Genomic DNA, 17,675 nt, shown 5'->3' with positions numbered 1-17,675 from the left:
AAGTCCTTAGTTACTCAAAGATTGAAATTGACAGTACAGCAATGTACATTTTATTATTGATTTTTGCTTTTTTAAAATTTTCATTCTATTACTAGGGTTTCATTAAAAACAAATTGAAAAGAAAATCAAATTAAGAAAAATTAAACCTGAACAGTCGAATTGATAAAAATTTCCTCCTCTTTGTGAGACTTCACTATTCACCTTGATTCTGTCTTGGCATTTAACATCAACCTCATAGACTTGTGTATAGAACAACTGAGGTTAAGGAGTTGGAGCTTTTGAGCAGATAAGGAATGAATGGCTACTGGGTCTAGTTTCTGGAGTGGGGAAGATATTGAAAAGAACTGATGTCATTAGTTTGGAAATGAAAAGGGAAAAGAAAGGAGTTACAAAAAACAAACAAAACAGGGGAAACCTAAGTTTTGATACTGGCACATCACCCATGTTGGCAAGTACCCAGTTCTGAAAGCACCACTCATCTCAGTTAAGAGCCAGTTTAGTGGGGTGAGTTCTGGTTGCTTATACTCATTTTATTCTGTACAGCGTATAGTTTTGATTCTTATTGGTATTTTTATCCAGAGTGGAAATTGCTTTTAGTTATTGATACATATTTATTTTTCTGTAAGAAAGATAAGTTTGCTTGTTCCATATTAAATTTTTTGCAGAGGCCAGATGTGGTGTGTCACATGTCATTCATGCCAGCCAGCACTTGGAGGCAAACACAGGTGGATCTCTGAGTTCAGGGCCAGTTGATCTGTATAGCAGTCCCAGGATTATTCAGGGTCACACTGTGAAATCTCAAGAAACAAAACAAAAGAAACAAAGAGAAGAAACATGCCTTATAATGAGGCTTTGGGAAATTAAATTTAGGCAACGAAAAAAGAAAAATGGAGTTTGGGAATAATTATTGACCTTAATATCTAAGCCAGAAGCTGATCCAAAATGTTAGAGCAGAGAGCTTAACTTGACAGAAAATGGTATGGATGACAGGATGTAACGGGGGAGAGTGGGGGAGCTGGGAACGCTTGGTGTGGGTGTGTCTTCCCTCAAGGTACCACCCCATCCTGTGCTCCAAAGTGCTACATGCTTCTCTCTAATTTCTTGCTTAAGTGATTCCACAGTTCACAGCAACACAAATGGTACTTTTGAAGTACAGAACTTAATGATTTAATTTTTAGTGATTTATATCATCAAAGTTATGATTTAGATTGGAAGAGGTAAGTATATGTTATCAATAGACTTAAATACTGAAGTCCACTTTATTATTGTTCAGCTTAATTAAAGAAAAGAATTGCCTATAACCAGGGATGGTACACATAACTTCTCCTAGGTAATTTGAAATTGTCATGAAGAAAATAATTTCAATTTTGTTCTGCTAAAGGCCAAAAAGATGACTCCCAGGGGAATATGTCATTTTAATGGATAGCCTTTATGTCATACAGGATGTTTACAAAGTTGATGAAACTGACTCAGATTTTGTTTTGTTTTTTAAAATTTATTTATATGTGTGAGTACACTATACATACATACACACATACATATATACATACATACATACACACACACATACACACGTGAATACACTGTCCCTCTCTTCAGACACACCAGAAGAAGTTTCAGATCCCATTACAGATGGTTGTGAGCCACCATGTGGTGGCTGGGAATTGAACTCAGGACCTTTGGAAGAGCAGTCAGTGCTCTTAACCTCTAAGCCATCTCTCCAGCCTCAGATTTTATCTTTAAAAACAGTGTATACCAGAATTTAAATTTAATTTGTCTTAAAAGGACCACAGACCCTAGCTCTATAATTACAATATGTATTTCTAATATTTTTATTGTTTTGAGCATTACATTGTAGCCATCTCTATTAGTGCTTCTTAGACTACAGCTGAAATGGACATTATTTGAGGTTGACTGAACATGACTGAGGTGTACAGCAGGAATAAAACTGCATTTTAAGGTAGATGAATCTTCATCCCATGGTCATAAACAGTGAAGAAGTAAAGCTAGGTCTAAATAAAGCACTGGCTAGCTCTGCCATCCTTGAAAGTTGTAACATAAGCTGTTACATATGGTACTGCAAAGATGACTGACTTGGTGGGTAAAGTGCTTCCCTCATGAGTATGTGGACCTGCGTTTTGATTCCTAGCACCCAGGTTAAAAAGTCAGGCTTGGTGGTATGTATCTGTTTTCCTGGAACTAGAGGGATGGGGATAGGAGGACCCCTGGGGCTTGCTGGTCAAAATGTGTAGCTAAATTGATACGATTGAAGTACAGTAAGAAATACATGGTGGTGGTTGTATGCCTTTAATCCCAGTAGGCAGATCTCTGTGAATTTGAGGACATCCTGGACTACATATTGAGTTTCAGGACATCCAGAGCTACCTAAAAGTAGCTTTAGCTTGTCTCAAAAGAAGATGAAAATAAATAGGGATGGAAGGAAGGAAAGAAGGAAGAAAGGAAAAAGGAAGGAAGGAAGAGGGAAGGAGGGACTTGTCTCAAAATATACGGGTGAGATAGACTAAGATACTTAATACCCTCCACGTGTACACTCATGCATACACACCTATACATATCCATGCTTAGACAACATATGTTCCACATTCACACAAATAATAAACAATCTATCTTTCTCTGAAACAGAGGGAAATTCTGCAAAATCAGGTTCTGAAAATAGGTATGTGGCACTCAGAAAGTTCTGCAGTCTTGAACTGTATACTACCAACAGTAACCATTCTAATAAAACACAGGCAAACATGACCACCTAATGTCAGTTCTAGGTCTTACGATTCAGGGTACATTTCTGCTTGTCATGAAACTGTTAAAATTAATAAGGCTAGGATATAGTCCTTTATATCACTGCCTCATTTCTGTAAAAATAACATAGAGAAAGCATTTCATGTCTTTACCTGTACCCAAAGCATGACTAGGGAGTTTAACATGGAAAGCCTAGTAGTTGAAGTCATTAGCCAGCTGTAGTTGTTCTTTTCTGTAGAATTTGTTTGTTTGTTTGTTTTAGACTGTTCATTTAGCATATGTATGTATTGTGTGCATGCAGGCCATGGTGCATGTGTGGAGATCAGAAGACAGTTTCAGGAGTCATTTTTTTCTTATCATATGGGATGTGGAAAATGAATTCAGGTAATCAGGCCTGGCAACAAGTGCCTCTCTGGCCCTTAGTTCTATTCTTAATGTCATTATATATTGATAATACCCTCTTAGTAAAAAAACTTAACTTCTGATGGTATGTTGGCTAATTTTCATGTCAGCTTGACATAAGCTATAGTCAGTCATCTAAGAAGAAGGAATCTCTGCTTCCACAGGATTTATTTGTAATCAAGTCTGTAGGGCATTTTCTTGACTGATGTCTCAGGGCCTGGCTTAGATGGGCCTAGATGATATAAGAAAGCCATAGAAAGCAAGCACTTTTCTATGGCCTCTGCATCAACTCCTGCCTCTATGTTTCTACTCTGTATGAGCTCCTGTTCTGACTTCCCTCAGTGACGGACTTTGATGTGAAACTGTAAGCTGAAATAAACTCTTACCCCCACTCCTCAAGTTGCTTTTTGGACATGGTGTTTTATCACAGCAATAGAAACCCTGAAACAGATGTATTTACATTACTTAAGAACATGGTAGACTGAAGTGACTTTACCACTATACCAGCTTCATCCCTCAGTGACGAATGCACGGACTGATTCACACTACACAACCTTATTATAGAAGGATAAACTGTACTTTCTACTCCCATTGTTTTGTCATTGATTCTTCACATATTAACATGGATTTATATTTTTGTTCTGTACAATTAGTAAGTGCCAAGCTTTTCTGTCATGCGAGAGGGAAGCAGTTGTTGAAATCTAACCCACACCTGAAAATTCACTCATATAGGAATTAGTACTATAATGAAATATTTATCACTAATTGATTTTGTGATGGTACATCATTTAACATTTTCAATACTGAACTTAGACATGTCCTTGAACAAATTTTAAATAGTAACAACATCCTTATGTACATATTGCCAATGTACACAGAGGGATTTCTGTTGTTGGCAGGAGGAGGTAAAGAAGAAACTTATCCAAAGAAGAAGAATAAAGATTACAAACTCCAATGTTGATATTGCATCACCTATAATTACCTTTTTAAGTATCTAGATTTGGCCAAAGTGTTTAAGTATCTAGATTTGGCCAAAGTGTGACTGTTAATATTTTCACCTTTCAAGAAACACTAAGGCTTCAAAGAATTTAAGAACTACCCTCTGGGTTTATCAGAAAGGGGAGCTCCTCACATAGCATATGCAATGGCAGTACTCTGCTTGATTCTGCAAAAGCTAATTTTTAATAATATTATTATCTTAATTGCTATGAAATATAGTAAAGCTAAAAGCAAGAATATATCTAAGTAATGACAGAAAAGTCATTCTCCCTGTGTGTGTGGTTCTGTACAAAACACTGTATTACATACTAAACACAGAGTCAGTGGTTCTGGCAAGGTTAGGAATGAGGGAGAAAATATTGTTGTTGGTGGGGTTTTGGTTTTTTTTTTTTTTCCCACTAATACAGCAAAGCTAAGCAAAAGCTCATTGTAGCAAAATCTCAGCAGCCAGGATCTCAATTCAGGGTCTCCCAACAATTATTTGCTTTAAAGGCATAGGAAGAAAAAAACAAACATTATTAAAACATAGTCATTTTATAAATTTTGGATATTAAATACTATTGGATATCAAGTTATTAATCTGTAGTCTCATTAAACATTACACAGTCCTTACTATTTTGCTGGGTATTTCTAAGAAATTATACAGTTCGGACTTCCTAAATAAACCAGTGAAATCAAAACACCAAAATAAGACACAAAGCAATTTTCTAGTAACTCTCTGGGTCAATAATTTCCTCTAGTCCCAGTATTATCATACAGGTAGAGCTGAAATGTGATGAGATTTGCAGGTGTTAAGAATCTTTCACTTAATTCAGATAGATAATGCACAATAGTTAACAAAAGCTCAGGTTTTAGACACGTGTCCTCATGTTCACCAGCACAGTGTGTTGATGCTGAGCTTAGACGTGGAGAGAGAAGACTGTTGTTATATTTAGGGTCAGTCAAACCAATAAACTTTATGAACTGGTGAGTGAAAAAGAAAATCGTAATTTCTAAGATTTCAAATGAACACTCAAGTAAAACTGACAGCACAGCAAACAAACTCCTACTCTTGTGAATTCTAAAGTAAATGCTGCTACTGTGGGTGGCCAGCCGCCTCACATCAGCTCTAGGCTGCAATCACACAGCCATTAGAGTATTGCACACTCAAAGCAAGCAAGTGGTTCTCAGTGCCGCTGGTAAATCACCTGATCCTATTACAAAATCAATTACTGCAGTACATTTCCACTGCCACAATCTGATGATGACAAAATGATATCGGATAGCTACTGCAAGGTCAAGAAAACTGCTAAGAACATCTTAACTGGTCTTTTATGTTTAATCATTTGGTCCTACTTATAATGCAGCCATTTTAACTGTATATTCTTATTTGAAATAGATCTGTGTAGTTACCTTTAGTTGCCTGGGACATTCGATGGAAAATCTCTGCAACTGGTCTGCTGTGTAGCTACAAGGGAACAGATCGGAGCAGCACGCCCAACGGTTCAACCTCTTCATTAAAAAAGAAATAATGTTGCTGCAGCCACAGCCACACATTGACTTGATCGTTAAAAGAGAATTTGGCTTTAAAAAATCACAACTAATAATGTCCCATACATACTAAAACTGGCTAACTGACTCATTCTGCAGCTCTCTGGCTGAAAGAAACACTGCTAAAAGCAAATTAAAAACAGACGAAAACCAACTTTACTACAGAAGATAGCAGCCACAAACTCATCACCAAGAAACTCTGTGAAAAGCATTAAGGCTCCGGGCTACTACACAAAGAATGTAAGGTGCTTTAATATTTCAACGTGTTTATATTAAAGCTCAAAAACTTAGCAAACGAGCAAGCTCAAGACAGCCCAAAACATACTAACCACTCTTTCTGTCTTCATCAGTTTTGGATCTGTTTGCCTACGCCTTCAGCTCAGCCTATCCAACCTGTTCCCTCTGTAAATGGACGTGACTTCAACAGCCAACCGGAAAGAGCCCCACCCCTCGCTGTTCCCTACCCTGTTCAAGAAAGCCTCAGAATCTGTAGAGAACCGCTGCTGTACTGCTCTGAGAAACAGCGAGAGCGAATTACCGGACAGAATCTAGCTCACCACTCAGAACTGATGACCTCTGACTCTACACTTAAGACGCCTGCCAAGCACTCACAGTAAGAATGACCACTCGCTTTACTTCTCTACTACAGTCAACAGACAAAACTGTTCTCAGGCTTGATAGTCAACCTAAAACCCAATGAGAGACAGAAAACATGAGCCTAGATCTTTTTTAAAAATAACAAAATCTGGACAGTATGTAGCACACATCTTTGGATAGTGGTGGGAGAGGCAGGAGGATGGCTGAATACAATGTGAAAAGTAAGAAATTCCCTCTGCATGCTGAACTCAGACCTGAGGGGTAATGACAAGAAAATCTACTGCAGAATTTCACTACAGATAATGATGAGACAAGCAGCAAGGTGAATCCCTGCTGTCATAAATGTTCCGAGGCTTACTGGGAAGAAAAGGATGTGGCTAGGTACTTTATTTGCAAGAACTAAAAGCCATCAAGACCTATCCTGATGAGGCATCCTTCCCTTGGTCATCTGCATTTCGGTAGACAGAGAAAGTTCAGAACCTGAAAATCACTGAAAGTATAAGCAAACAGTACTGAAGGTGTTAGTCATTCCCTAACAATTTTATACTTAAAACATTTTACCCTTCCTGATAACTAGTTACTTGCATCCAGTAATTATAATTCTTTCTGAATTCCCAGAATAAGAGTCACATTAATACAAACACGTTAGTCTTCTTCTCAAAAAAGCCTATGTGAGGCATTGGAAGGCTCTGCATCTGTGTGTGTCTCACACTCAGTCCCTTCTCTGCTTTAGAACAAGGAAGAGCCAGTAATCTTTCTGCCTTCACCTTGCACTGTCCTTTAGATACTCATGTTATACTTAAATCATTTTTCCAGAATACCTAGAAATAGGCATGCACTTCACTATACTACAGAAAGAAACATGCAAAATAATTCAGTAACATCTTATTCGCCTGCTGAAAACACTGTATGCTCAAAAGAACATAAATCCTCATCAGCAGATGCTATTGAGCTGGACTGCCATTAACTCTACCTTCCTGTGCTGCTGTTATACAAGCCAAAGAACACAGTACATAGAAAATGCAAAGGACTACCAGCCTAAATGTCAAAAATCAAGCCTTAGCCATATAGCTACCTTTTGAGATGCTCATCAGAGACATTAGGGTCTTAACTGCTGCTGCTGGACTTCTCAAGCAAATAGGGGAGGTAGGGGAGCTAAAGAAAGTAACAACAAAAATGAAAGTATTGTGCGCGTGTAAGAACACATACCAAGCACTAACACCTGACATAATTTGCAGTGCTCAGAATAGAGACATACATCATCATCTGTAAAATAAAACCCAAATCAATTTAAAGTTCCCAGCAAATGTTTGCTGCTCTCAACGAAAGCAAGGTATCTGAGCAGCATCAACATTACTATTGCTTCTACACAAGGCCTAAAATAAGACCCAAAAGCATGAAATGCTTCACCAGCCTCATCCCTATAACATCCCCAATATCCCCTGGCTCTTAAATTAGTTCTAACAAAAATAGAACAAAAATAGAATGGTTATTTTTATTATTTATCGTTTTTCATCCCTGTTAGCTAATTCAATGTAATATTGATCACTAGGTTGCATACAGACATAACTTGAAGACTAACCAACAGAAGTAAATATTTATAAAATGTCAGAAAAATGAGAATACTGTTCTAGGGGGGGAAAGACAGTAAATATTTAATCAAATCTACCTACAGGCCTGTTTAATAAGTTAAGAGTATGATCTTCCTTTTCTGTGTAGTGCTAGGGATGGAACCCAGGGCTTTAAGCATGGTAAGCAAGTGTGTTGTAGTTACTGCTCTACTGCGCTGTCAAGCAGTGACTAAAACAACTTTTAGAAGAACTTAACTGGGGCTTGCTTAGTTTCAGATGGTGAGCTCATAGCTATTATGACATGAAGCATGGCAGCAGCAGGCATAGCCCTGGAAAAGGTTTGAGGCAGAGACAGACATTGGTCCTGGTCTTGGTTTTTGAAACCAACCCCCAATGACACAGCTCCTCCAACGAAACTCACATCACCTAACCCTCCCTAACCAGTTTCACCTACTAAGGACAAGCTTTCAAACATATGAAACATTGGGGGCCATTCTCATTCAAACCATCATAACCACATTCCCAGCCCTCATGACTACTTCAATAAAGTTAACTAGTTCCCTTCTTAATCATAAGTAACTCAATGTCAAAATCTTCCTTTGAAAAGTTAAATAAGAACCCATCTATCTGTTAAGTAGTAGTCTTGAGTGTTTGCCTAGCATGCACAAGGCCCTTGGTTAAATCTCCAGCTCTAGCTCCTTCCCTCGATCCCTCCATTCACCCATCTGTCCATCAGTCCATTCATTCATCCTCAAAATACTACAAACACAACTTTGAAACAGGACATTTGTTGGCCTGTGTAAGTAAACACAAGTGACTGTCAATAGTCCTTAAGAAAAATGCCTCAAATATAAACTCATCAAACTGGTTCTAATATATCTTTAAACAGTGACTCTTCCATTTACAAACATACAAGAATTCCCAGAATTCTTGCATGGAATCTATGAAACCAAAACTGTTTTCAGTACTACTAGGAAGTTGCTTAGTCTGTCACTCTCAATCTGTTACAAAAAGACACCTGTAGTTATTTACCTGAGAAGTTTCCGTACACATTACAGCCTGTGTCTCACTTGGCTAAACACAGAAGCTAAAATATATTTCAAGCCAGACCTTAAATACATTTACAAAAATGAAACACAATGCCATCCTTCTTATTTCGTTTAAGGAAAATAGTTACAGAGGGGGTGTTGGGGAGAGTTAGTGGATCAGAGGCTAAAGCACTGGCTGTTCTGTTTGTCCAAAGGACCAAGGTACAATTCCTAGTACCCACATGGCAGCTCACAACCACCTTCACAGACACCAGACGCATAAAATAAGGACAGTCACAGCAGCACAGGCAGGAAATCCCCGGGAAAGTTAAAGAGGCTGAGCAGGAAGACCACTTCCATCTAAGTTAGAAAGCAGTAAGAAGATTTTGTCTCAAGAGAACATTTTGAAGACAATTAGGACAGATACAGCACAATAACTTAAGAGTAATTCTTGTTAAGATGATGGTAAATGTATAAATCATCAACAAGGTTTTAGAGCGAAGAAACAGGAGGTGGTGACTTACTCTTCCAAATCTGTACATATTAGCCTGCATTTTTCCCCAAGGTTAAGGTTTCTGTAGCCCTCTAAGATTAACTTTCAAAAACATTTTCTTTGGCTCTGTTCCTGACCAAACTCTATGTCCTCAGTTTCCTAGAACTAATTCCCATTCACACACTCAAGTATTTATTAGGTGTCTAATATGCTAGGCAAGTAATGAGTAATGAAGATACTGCAACAGAAACAGAAATCTCCAACAGAATTAAATTTATATTCCCCAAGAAAGACAAAAAAAAAAGGTTTTTTTTTTTTGAAAAAAAGATGTTAACAACCAGAATAATTATTACTACAATCAATTTTGAGAGGTAACAAGAAGAAAATACAGGAGGAAAGGTTAAATGGGTTTATAAGAGCTTTATTTCTGCAACAAACATTTAAGTAAAATTTTCCAATATCTCAGAAGACTTGTAAATGTTAGGAGAGATACCAGCAAAACAGTTTGTAGGTAAAAACCTGAAATTTTTCATGAAAAGTTTCCAATATACATAGAGAAGAACAGTGTATTTATGTATCTATTACACCTATATTCAATTCAAATAAGCAACAGCACAATAAAGATCCTAACAAAAACAACAAAATCCAAATTTAGTCAAAAAGAAACAGTGTAATTTTGATAAATGTTTTCATATACACATTATTTAGACAACAATATAGTACTATAGTTTGTAATTTTTCAGTATGGAAAATCATACAACTTTTTTGTAATTAGAAAAATTATAGTAAATTACATATTTACTAGCTTTGATATGACTTCTGGGGCTATTTCCCTGCAAACTGATGGATTTCCTCTAGAACGATTCATAATTGTGGCGAGATGGTAGAAAATCCCAGTGTTTCTGTAACTGAACAAGTCTTTATTTTACTTTACATTAATTATGACGGTCACAGAATTCACATCAGATAGCTTTTCCTTCAGCTCACTGAACATTAGTTCCTCATCTAGCCAACATGATAAGTCCTTTATTAGCGCTTTCAAGATTTTCTCTGTATTTGTGGCAACTGAGCAGCTCAGCTACTTACATGGCTAAATGTAGATTCTTTTATGTTTCTACCTGAACTTCCTAGTTTTGTAGGCTGACTCTTCCCACTGAATTGAGTCTGCAACCATTATTTATCCTCATGTGACTTCACACAGCTAGCAGTCCTCTCACTTGGGCTCTCTAGTCTCCATCCTCCCCATCCTTCCAGTTGATGACTTTTATTACTCTAAATTAATCGACTCTCCTCACTGCTAAACACTTGTTTTGCTTACTTAATTAACTCTTTCCAGACAGCCCTAAAACTCTCTCCTGCATCTTTAAAGTGCCTCTATGCTTTATCTATTCACTTCTAAGTATTCTTTTTGAGTCCTTTGAATACAGGATTCCTTATTTTGAGAGGTATCATTCTGTCTGGACTTTGCTATAATCTTTCAGAGGAACTTCTGGTTTTAGTGTTGTTGTGGATGGGAATGCCAAACTGTGTCCTTTGCAGCATGCAGCTACTACCTGTGCTCAGTTCCTCAACCTCTGGGCCATGCCTTCCTATTCATCAGCCTGATACCTGGGACATTACCTGGGCACCTGAGTAGTTTATGATAGTCAGTGAAAGAGCTGGGCAGAGACTGTACTCAGATATATGGCACACATCCTCTAATGTCATCTTGCCTCAGAGCTTCTTCCCAGCATTTCTGCTACCAGCCTTGTGTTCTGTGAAGCCCTAAGAAAGCTTTTGGCCACATGCCAAATCAAAAAAACATTCTCAGCCAAAAAGTAACAAAGATATATCTCATATGAATCCATTTTCTTTCAAGAACAGAAATCAAAGGCATGCAAGCAAAACTTCCAGTACTTGGGAAGCAGGGATATCCAGGACCTGCCAGAGATGCACAAGACCCTGTCTCATCTAAGGGAAAGGGAAACTAACACACACAACATAGGCTAATATAAATAAATCAATCTCATATAACTGTAGCAGGAACAGCAGGGCCACCTCTATGTAAATTCCAAGGGCCACGAAGCTGCAAAAGCATCTACTACAGGAGGACCTAATTGAGGATTGCCTGAGAAACCAAGGATTGTTGGTGCAGACAATGCCAGCCAATCAAGAACTGCTATTTAGAAGAGATGCTTTCTTGGGACCAATGGGGCGTGGGTAGAGGGTATTAAAAGAGCTTGCTGCAGTGCTCAGATGAGCCTGTTGTGGTGTTTCTCACCTGCTCCTGGAGACTGTGTCGGGACTCTGCGGTCACCTAGCCTCCAAAGGCAGGTAGGATCAGGCATCAAGTAGTACACAGAGTCAAACATAAGGTTAGTGGAAACAAATACACAAGGCACTGAAAGACAGATACAATAGAAACTCTTTCGTTTGGGCTCTGGCCATCACACACCAGAAATGCCAGTGTTCTTTATGGACTTAGGATGAAGCCTATCACAGACATTTTTTTAAAACCTTGTAACTTTGTGCCACACACAAAACAAAATGAAAGCTGAGCTCTATCCCAATCTTTCATTCTGCCAGGCAGTGGTGACACACACCTTTACACCCAGCACCCAGGAGGCAGAGGCACATCTCTGAGGTTGAGGCCATCCTGGTCTACAGAGTAAGTTCCAGGATACCCAGGGCTACACAGAGAAGCCCATCTGAAAAAACAAAATCATTCATTTCTTTCAGTGACTTTTTTTTTTTTCAAACTAAAAGGATAATAACCCACAGAACAGAAAAAAAAAATACTTGCAACTCACATATTTAATAAAGGTCTACTAGTCACAACTTGTAAAGAATGATCACAATTCAACATTACAAGTATTTGCTCTGAAAAATGAGCAAAAAACTTGAATGGCTTTCTTCAGAGACAACAAACGGCCAGTGAGCACATGAGAGCACTCAAAATGAAGTGTCCTTTCACACCAACCAGGAAGACTAAAATACGCACAGAACTGCCCATGAGGATGTGAAGAAACTAGGACCCTGTGTATTGCTGTTCTGACCACAACTCGAAGAGTAACAGAAAGAACTGATTATCAACCCCACCCCATTAACATATGCTCAAAAGAAATGAAAATATATACCCATACAAGCTCACAACACACTCCTAACAACCAAAAGAGTAGATCTATCAACTGATGAACAGATAACATGTGGCATTCAAAGGAACACCAAGTCATAAAAATGAATTAAATACCCACATGACACATAGGATGCTATGCTAAATGAATGAAGCCAGACTCAAAGGAACAAATACTATGTGGTACATTTTTATAAATATCTAAAACCGGCAAACTCTCACAAGCAGAAAGCCCAGCACTTGTTGCCAAGAGAGGGAGATGGGTTAGAGGGGTGAAGAAAGCAGCCTGCACCCAAGTGGTGGTGAGGCGCATACCTGACAGACTCAGAATCACTGAAAAGTGTGCAAGCCTGAGGTTTTCTGGGGTGTACACTGTATGACAATAAAACTGTCACAAATACATTTAAGATGAAATATCCACCAAAAGTCTACAATGATGGTAGTTGGTTCACATGTAGGAGAGGGCCAAACTAGCCCCTTCTGTGTGATATGGAGTGGAAATCTGCACAGGCATCTTTGCTCTATTAGTTGTTTTTGCTACAAATTCCAAGTATGTGCTAAACAGAAGACTGTAACTGCTGCTTATGTGCTGTAACTGCTATGGAGATATCTTCTGGTTGAATATTGACTGTTTCAAATACAGTAAACAGTTTAATACAAAAGTAATGCTTTTTCCACTTCATATATCTAGAGACTCTAGATAATGAAATAAACATTTTTGTGTGGTTATATTCAAAACAACCACAAACTATACCACGGTACTTGATTATTGGATATCTTAGCATCTTATCTCATTTTATAGAATATTTAATCACTTTAAAATTTTTCACTATTAAAAGGAATGCTTTATACACTGTTGTATAAAGGAACCAGGCTAAAAGAAGCAGGAATAAGAGATGGGCTGGGGAAATGGCTTGATGCCTAAAGGTGCTTGCTTTGCAAACATAAGAACCTAAGTTTTGATTTTCAGCATGCACATAAAAGCTAGGCATGGTCAGGTGGCCCTGTAACTCCACTACTGGGTTAGAGGACACAAAAAGGTTGTTAAGGCTTGCTGGCCAGTTAGCTTGGCCAAAAGATGGTGAGCCTGAGTTTCAGTGAGACCCTGTCTCAAGAGAACAAATTAGAAGATGATAAAGGGAGACACCTCACATCTTCCTCTGGCTTCAGCATACATACACACATACCTGTACTCACATGTGCACACATACATACACCACACACATACTATACACACAGGGGAGTGGAGGGGGGAGGGACAGCTTACTCTAGAGAAATGATTAACTTACCAGATTCTTAATTAGAAGCAACTACAAACAGAAGTTTTCATTTTAATCTTAGAACAGAAAAATTAAGATAAACCAGATTGGAAACCCATAGTAATGGTGCTTATGCTCCATTGTAGTAAACACGACTTAATACATTAAGGAACAGTCAGCAACAAACAGTATCACCATCATCTGCATGTTTTCGCAATTAACAGACAATTATTGTAAAATCTCAGGTAAAAAAAAAGTCTTATTTAATTCATAAACTACCATTCCTACTTACTAACCTGATTGTCTAGACACAATGTGTAGAGGGATCACAAAAGATATAAAGAGAAGAAATTCTCGTACCTAAGGTAAAAATGAAAACAAATATAATTCTTATTGTAATTTTACTTACTGCTGTTAAGAGAGGTTCATGTAGCATTTACATAAATTTAAGAAACATGCAAAAGTATAAAGAAAGCAAGCACTTACCAAATATTTAGAGAGCCTTTTAAAAGTCTCGTTGATAGCTGAGATTTCCTGAATAATAAAAATAAAAATAATTATTCAATGTCAGAGTTAAACATAGTTTGCCTGAAGTTTTCATGATCTTAAAAATAACTTGTATACATAATGCATGGAAGAGATAATAAACTACAAGAACACGGCAAAGTTTAGACTACTAAAATATATTATCCATAGCAAAATAGTATGTATAAACTGCCAAGTTGATTTTACTATTTATAAAAGTTAGATTTAAATCATCTTACTTAATAAAACAACTACAATACAAATCCTCTCAGTCAGGTTTCAAGTTTAATTAGGTTCAAAAATTCAGGAATAAGAGTTCTAAATAATATTTATGGAACTTACTATTTACCAGGCACTTCATTTAGGCCTTTAAAAAGCATATAGTTATCTTTTTGCTGTTAATGACTTCATTCTTAACAGCAACTAAGTCATCTGTGGAAACACAGCACTGCACCAAGCTGCACAGTTTGTGTTTTCACTACCATTATAAGCTGGGTATGGGTCCCAGGAAGTGCACACAGATCAGGAGTTCAATAGGAAGCTCAAGGCCAGCCTGGGTGAGACACACTACCTCAAAAGAAAACACACATCTTCTATCACCACCACCGTCATACTCAAAAGAATGTACTATAATATAAAGTAAAACTGACTGCCTCTTAGTCAAGGTGGAAAAACTTTTAAAATTCCTTTTACAGACTCGCCAGATTTAATTAACAACACAAACCAATGCCATCTTGAAATTTTACTACCATTTACAGAAGTAAAATGTTTCTTGGGCTGGCAAGATGGGTCATGAGGTAAAGACCCTACCTAGACGCCAAGTCTGATGACCTCGGTTCCATCTCTAGAGCCCACAGGGATGGAGGAACCTATCCTGTTGTCCTCTGACAGCCACATGTATGCACACCAAATTAAATAAAGAAATGTAAGTTTCATTAAGTCATACCGATAGATTTCCTCTATCTACCTGTAATAAAATCAAGAGCAATCAGACCGATAGCATCTAACTCAGACCCTGGGAAATATAGAAAGGGGGATATTAGAGGCTTAAACAGAAAATTTAGAATAATGAAGTTTTTAGAAGATGACCAGAAATGGTAATAACTTTTTCAAATTGGGCAGAGACTTCTTAAATGGCCGGGGGGGGGGGAGGGAAGTGGACACTAGATTGTTATAATTGGATATTCATTATGAAAAACTGAAAATGCAGGCTAAGGATGCAGAACTCTGACAAGGCACATGTACAACCAAGATTCATATCCAAAATGTATGTTGAAAACAATTTCAAATCATCAAGAAAATGACAAGTGATACAAGCGATGCTAGAGAGACAGTTCTGTGGTCAGGGCACATTTGCTTTTCCAGAACACCTCAGTTCAGTTCCACAGTAGCTCAGGGACCCGCTTATAACTCTAGCTACATGAAGTTCAATATCTTCCTGTACTCTAGAGCACCTGCACTCACATGCATAACCTGTACACAGACACATATATGTATACACATAATCAAAAATGGAATGTTTTTAAAATAAAATGACAATCTAATTTTAAAGACAACCTAAGGATCTAATAAAAATCCTAAAAACCATACTCAACATAATCAGAGAAATCCAGATTGTCATCACAGTGAGACACTACTACAGACCAAAATAGTTCCTTTATTTTAAAACTATATAATATTAATTGCAAAGAAGCATGTGCATGTGCTCCAACTGCTATTTTTATCCTCTGGAAAAATAAACATAAAGTGGTATAGATATACACACTCCCACTGACCAAACAGCACCTCTCCTAGGCATTCCACTACCAACAGTGAGTGCAAGCATACAAAAAGACAGGGAGATGAACTGACATAGCAAAATTATCCTTATGAATCCCAAACTGTGCAGAATACAAGTATCAACAGCAGAAGGGTGCATGAACTGCAGTATAGTCATATAACAGAATCTAAATTAAGCATATGAAATAAGAACCTACTTAAGAATATTAAAAAAGTAAAAGAAGGGGCTGGGAACAAAAACAAGCACACTTAGGATCTAGCTATGTAAAAAAATGAGGCTAAGAAAACCGTATCTCTGATAAAGTCACAGGGTAATTACCTTTCTTATGAAGGAGTTACTATCTAGTGACAAGGCACAGGGAAGAGGAAAGGAGATCTTCATCTATCTAGGTTGGGTTTCACTTTGTGAAAATACAGCAACAGATTTAAAAATAAAAAAATTCAACTATACTTCCAATTTTTCAAGTTTACTTTCCTAAAACAGAAAGAGTTGACAAATCCGTTTTCAATAAAACAAGTTTAGACTATTAGACTAATGACATATAAAACACTAATCTGAAAATCTGGCAGCCCAGTAGGTATCCTCTCTGTCACTCTCTCTGCCTTTAGCCCCTTAAGACAGGGTCCCTCACTGAACCTAGAGCTTGCTGCTTTTTTTGGCTAAGCTAATAGGCCAGCAGACCCCAGCTATCCTTCTGCCTCCAACTGACCCTTGTCCTTAGCACTAGGGTCACAAGGGTACATGGGCACTCCTGGTTCATGTTTGTGCTACAAAGCACTCTGACCCACTGAGCAATCTCCCCAGCTCCATTTGTCAATGGTTTCTTGGGGGGGACAGAGTGAACCTGGGATGTCATGTATTCAAGGCAAGTACTCTACAGCTCTACCATTTAACACCATGATTTGCTAATACTTCTTATAAACAGGCTCAAGTTAAATCCACAAACATATGGGCCAGCAAGATGGCTTAGCAGGTGAAACTTTACTATGCAAGCCTGACTTATTTGATACCCAGAATCCACAGTGGAAAATTAGAACCAACTCTTGAATGTTGTCTTCTGACCTCCACACAAACATGCACTGTGGCACGCACATACACACACAAACAAAATTACAAATACATAATCCAGCACATATATAAAGGAATTAACAGTGACTAGATAGTGGTTGTGCCAGGGATTTGTAAAACCTTTAAAGAAAACTACTTAGTCCTATTGTTTTTGCAAACTAAGTTTTTTCTAACCAATGCCTTTAAAAAAAAAAAAAAAAAAAAGCTTCAACTTGCTAAAGAATGCTTAACAAATAAATATTCTTATATCCCTCAAATTCTACTTAATATTGACAACATTATCTTCTTTATTTAAAATATAAGCAGTTTCATTTCTTTTTAATTACTTTTCCATCTGAATTACCTAATTACTGTCTCTTAACGTAAACAATTTCTATTTCTCTCTAACCTAAATTAGCATCCTGATTCAATTTGAAATTTTAAACATATTTGAAAAACAGACACCTACTTTGTAATTCACAACAGCAGATTTGCCATGGACTGTTACATGTTTTGCTTTCTGTTAACATTTTGTTTAGTGTGTACATGTACATGTAAATGAATACACACAAGTT

The 17,675-nt window shown here is 37.5% G+C and overlaps 1 protein-coding gene across 3 annotated transcripts in view; it reads right to left on the bottom strand.

Annotated features, from left to right (window-relative positions):
* Window positions 1-17,675, bottom strand: part of Fbxw7 (F-box and WD repeat domain containing 7) — a 155,298-nt gene that overhangs the window by 94,090 nt on the left and 43,533 nt on the right. The window contains exons 2-3 of one of the 3 annotated variants that reach the window (XM_034500248.2): window positions 14,235-14,282; window positions 14,045-14,108 (exon numbers count right to left, since the gene is read on the bottom strand). The exons of 1 other annotated variant lie outside the window; for it this stretch is intronic. The gene's annotated coding sequence lies outside the window, so the exon portion shown is untranslated. The remainder of the gene's footprint in view (window positions 1-14,044; window positions 14,109-14,234; window positions 14,283-17,675) is intronic. One more of the 3 variants, XM_034500249.2, reaches the window with a different exon arrangement.

This window comes from Arvicanthis niloticus, chromosome 4, assembly GCF_011762505.2.
Source record: "Arvicanthis niloticus isolate mArvNil1 chromosome 4, mArvNil1.pat.X, whole genome shotgun sequence".
NCBI classification, from domain to species: domain Eukaryota; kingdom Metazoa; phylum Chordata; class Mammalia; order Rodentia; family Muridae; genus Arvicanthis; species Arvicanthis niloticus.
The sequence above is the reverse complement of the archived record's forward strand: the minus strand, read 5'-3'. Positions and strand labels throughout refer to the sequence as shown.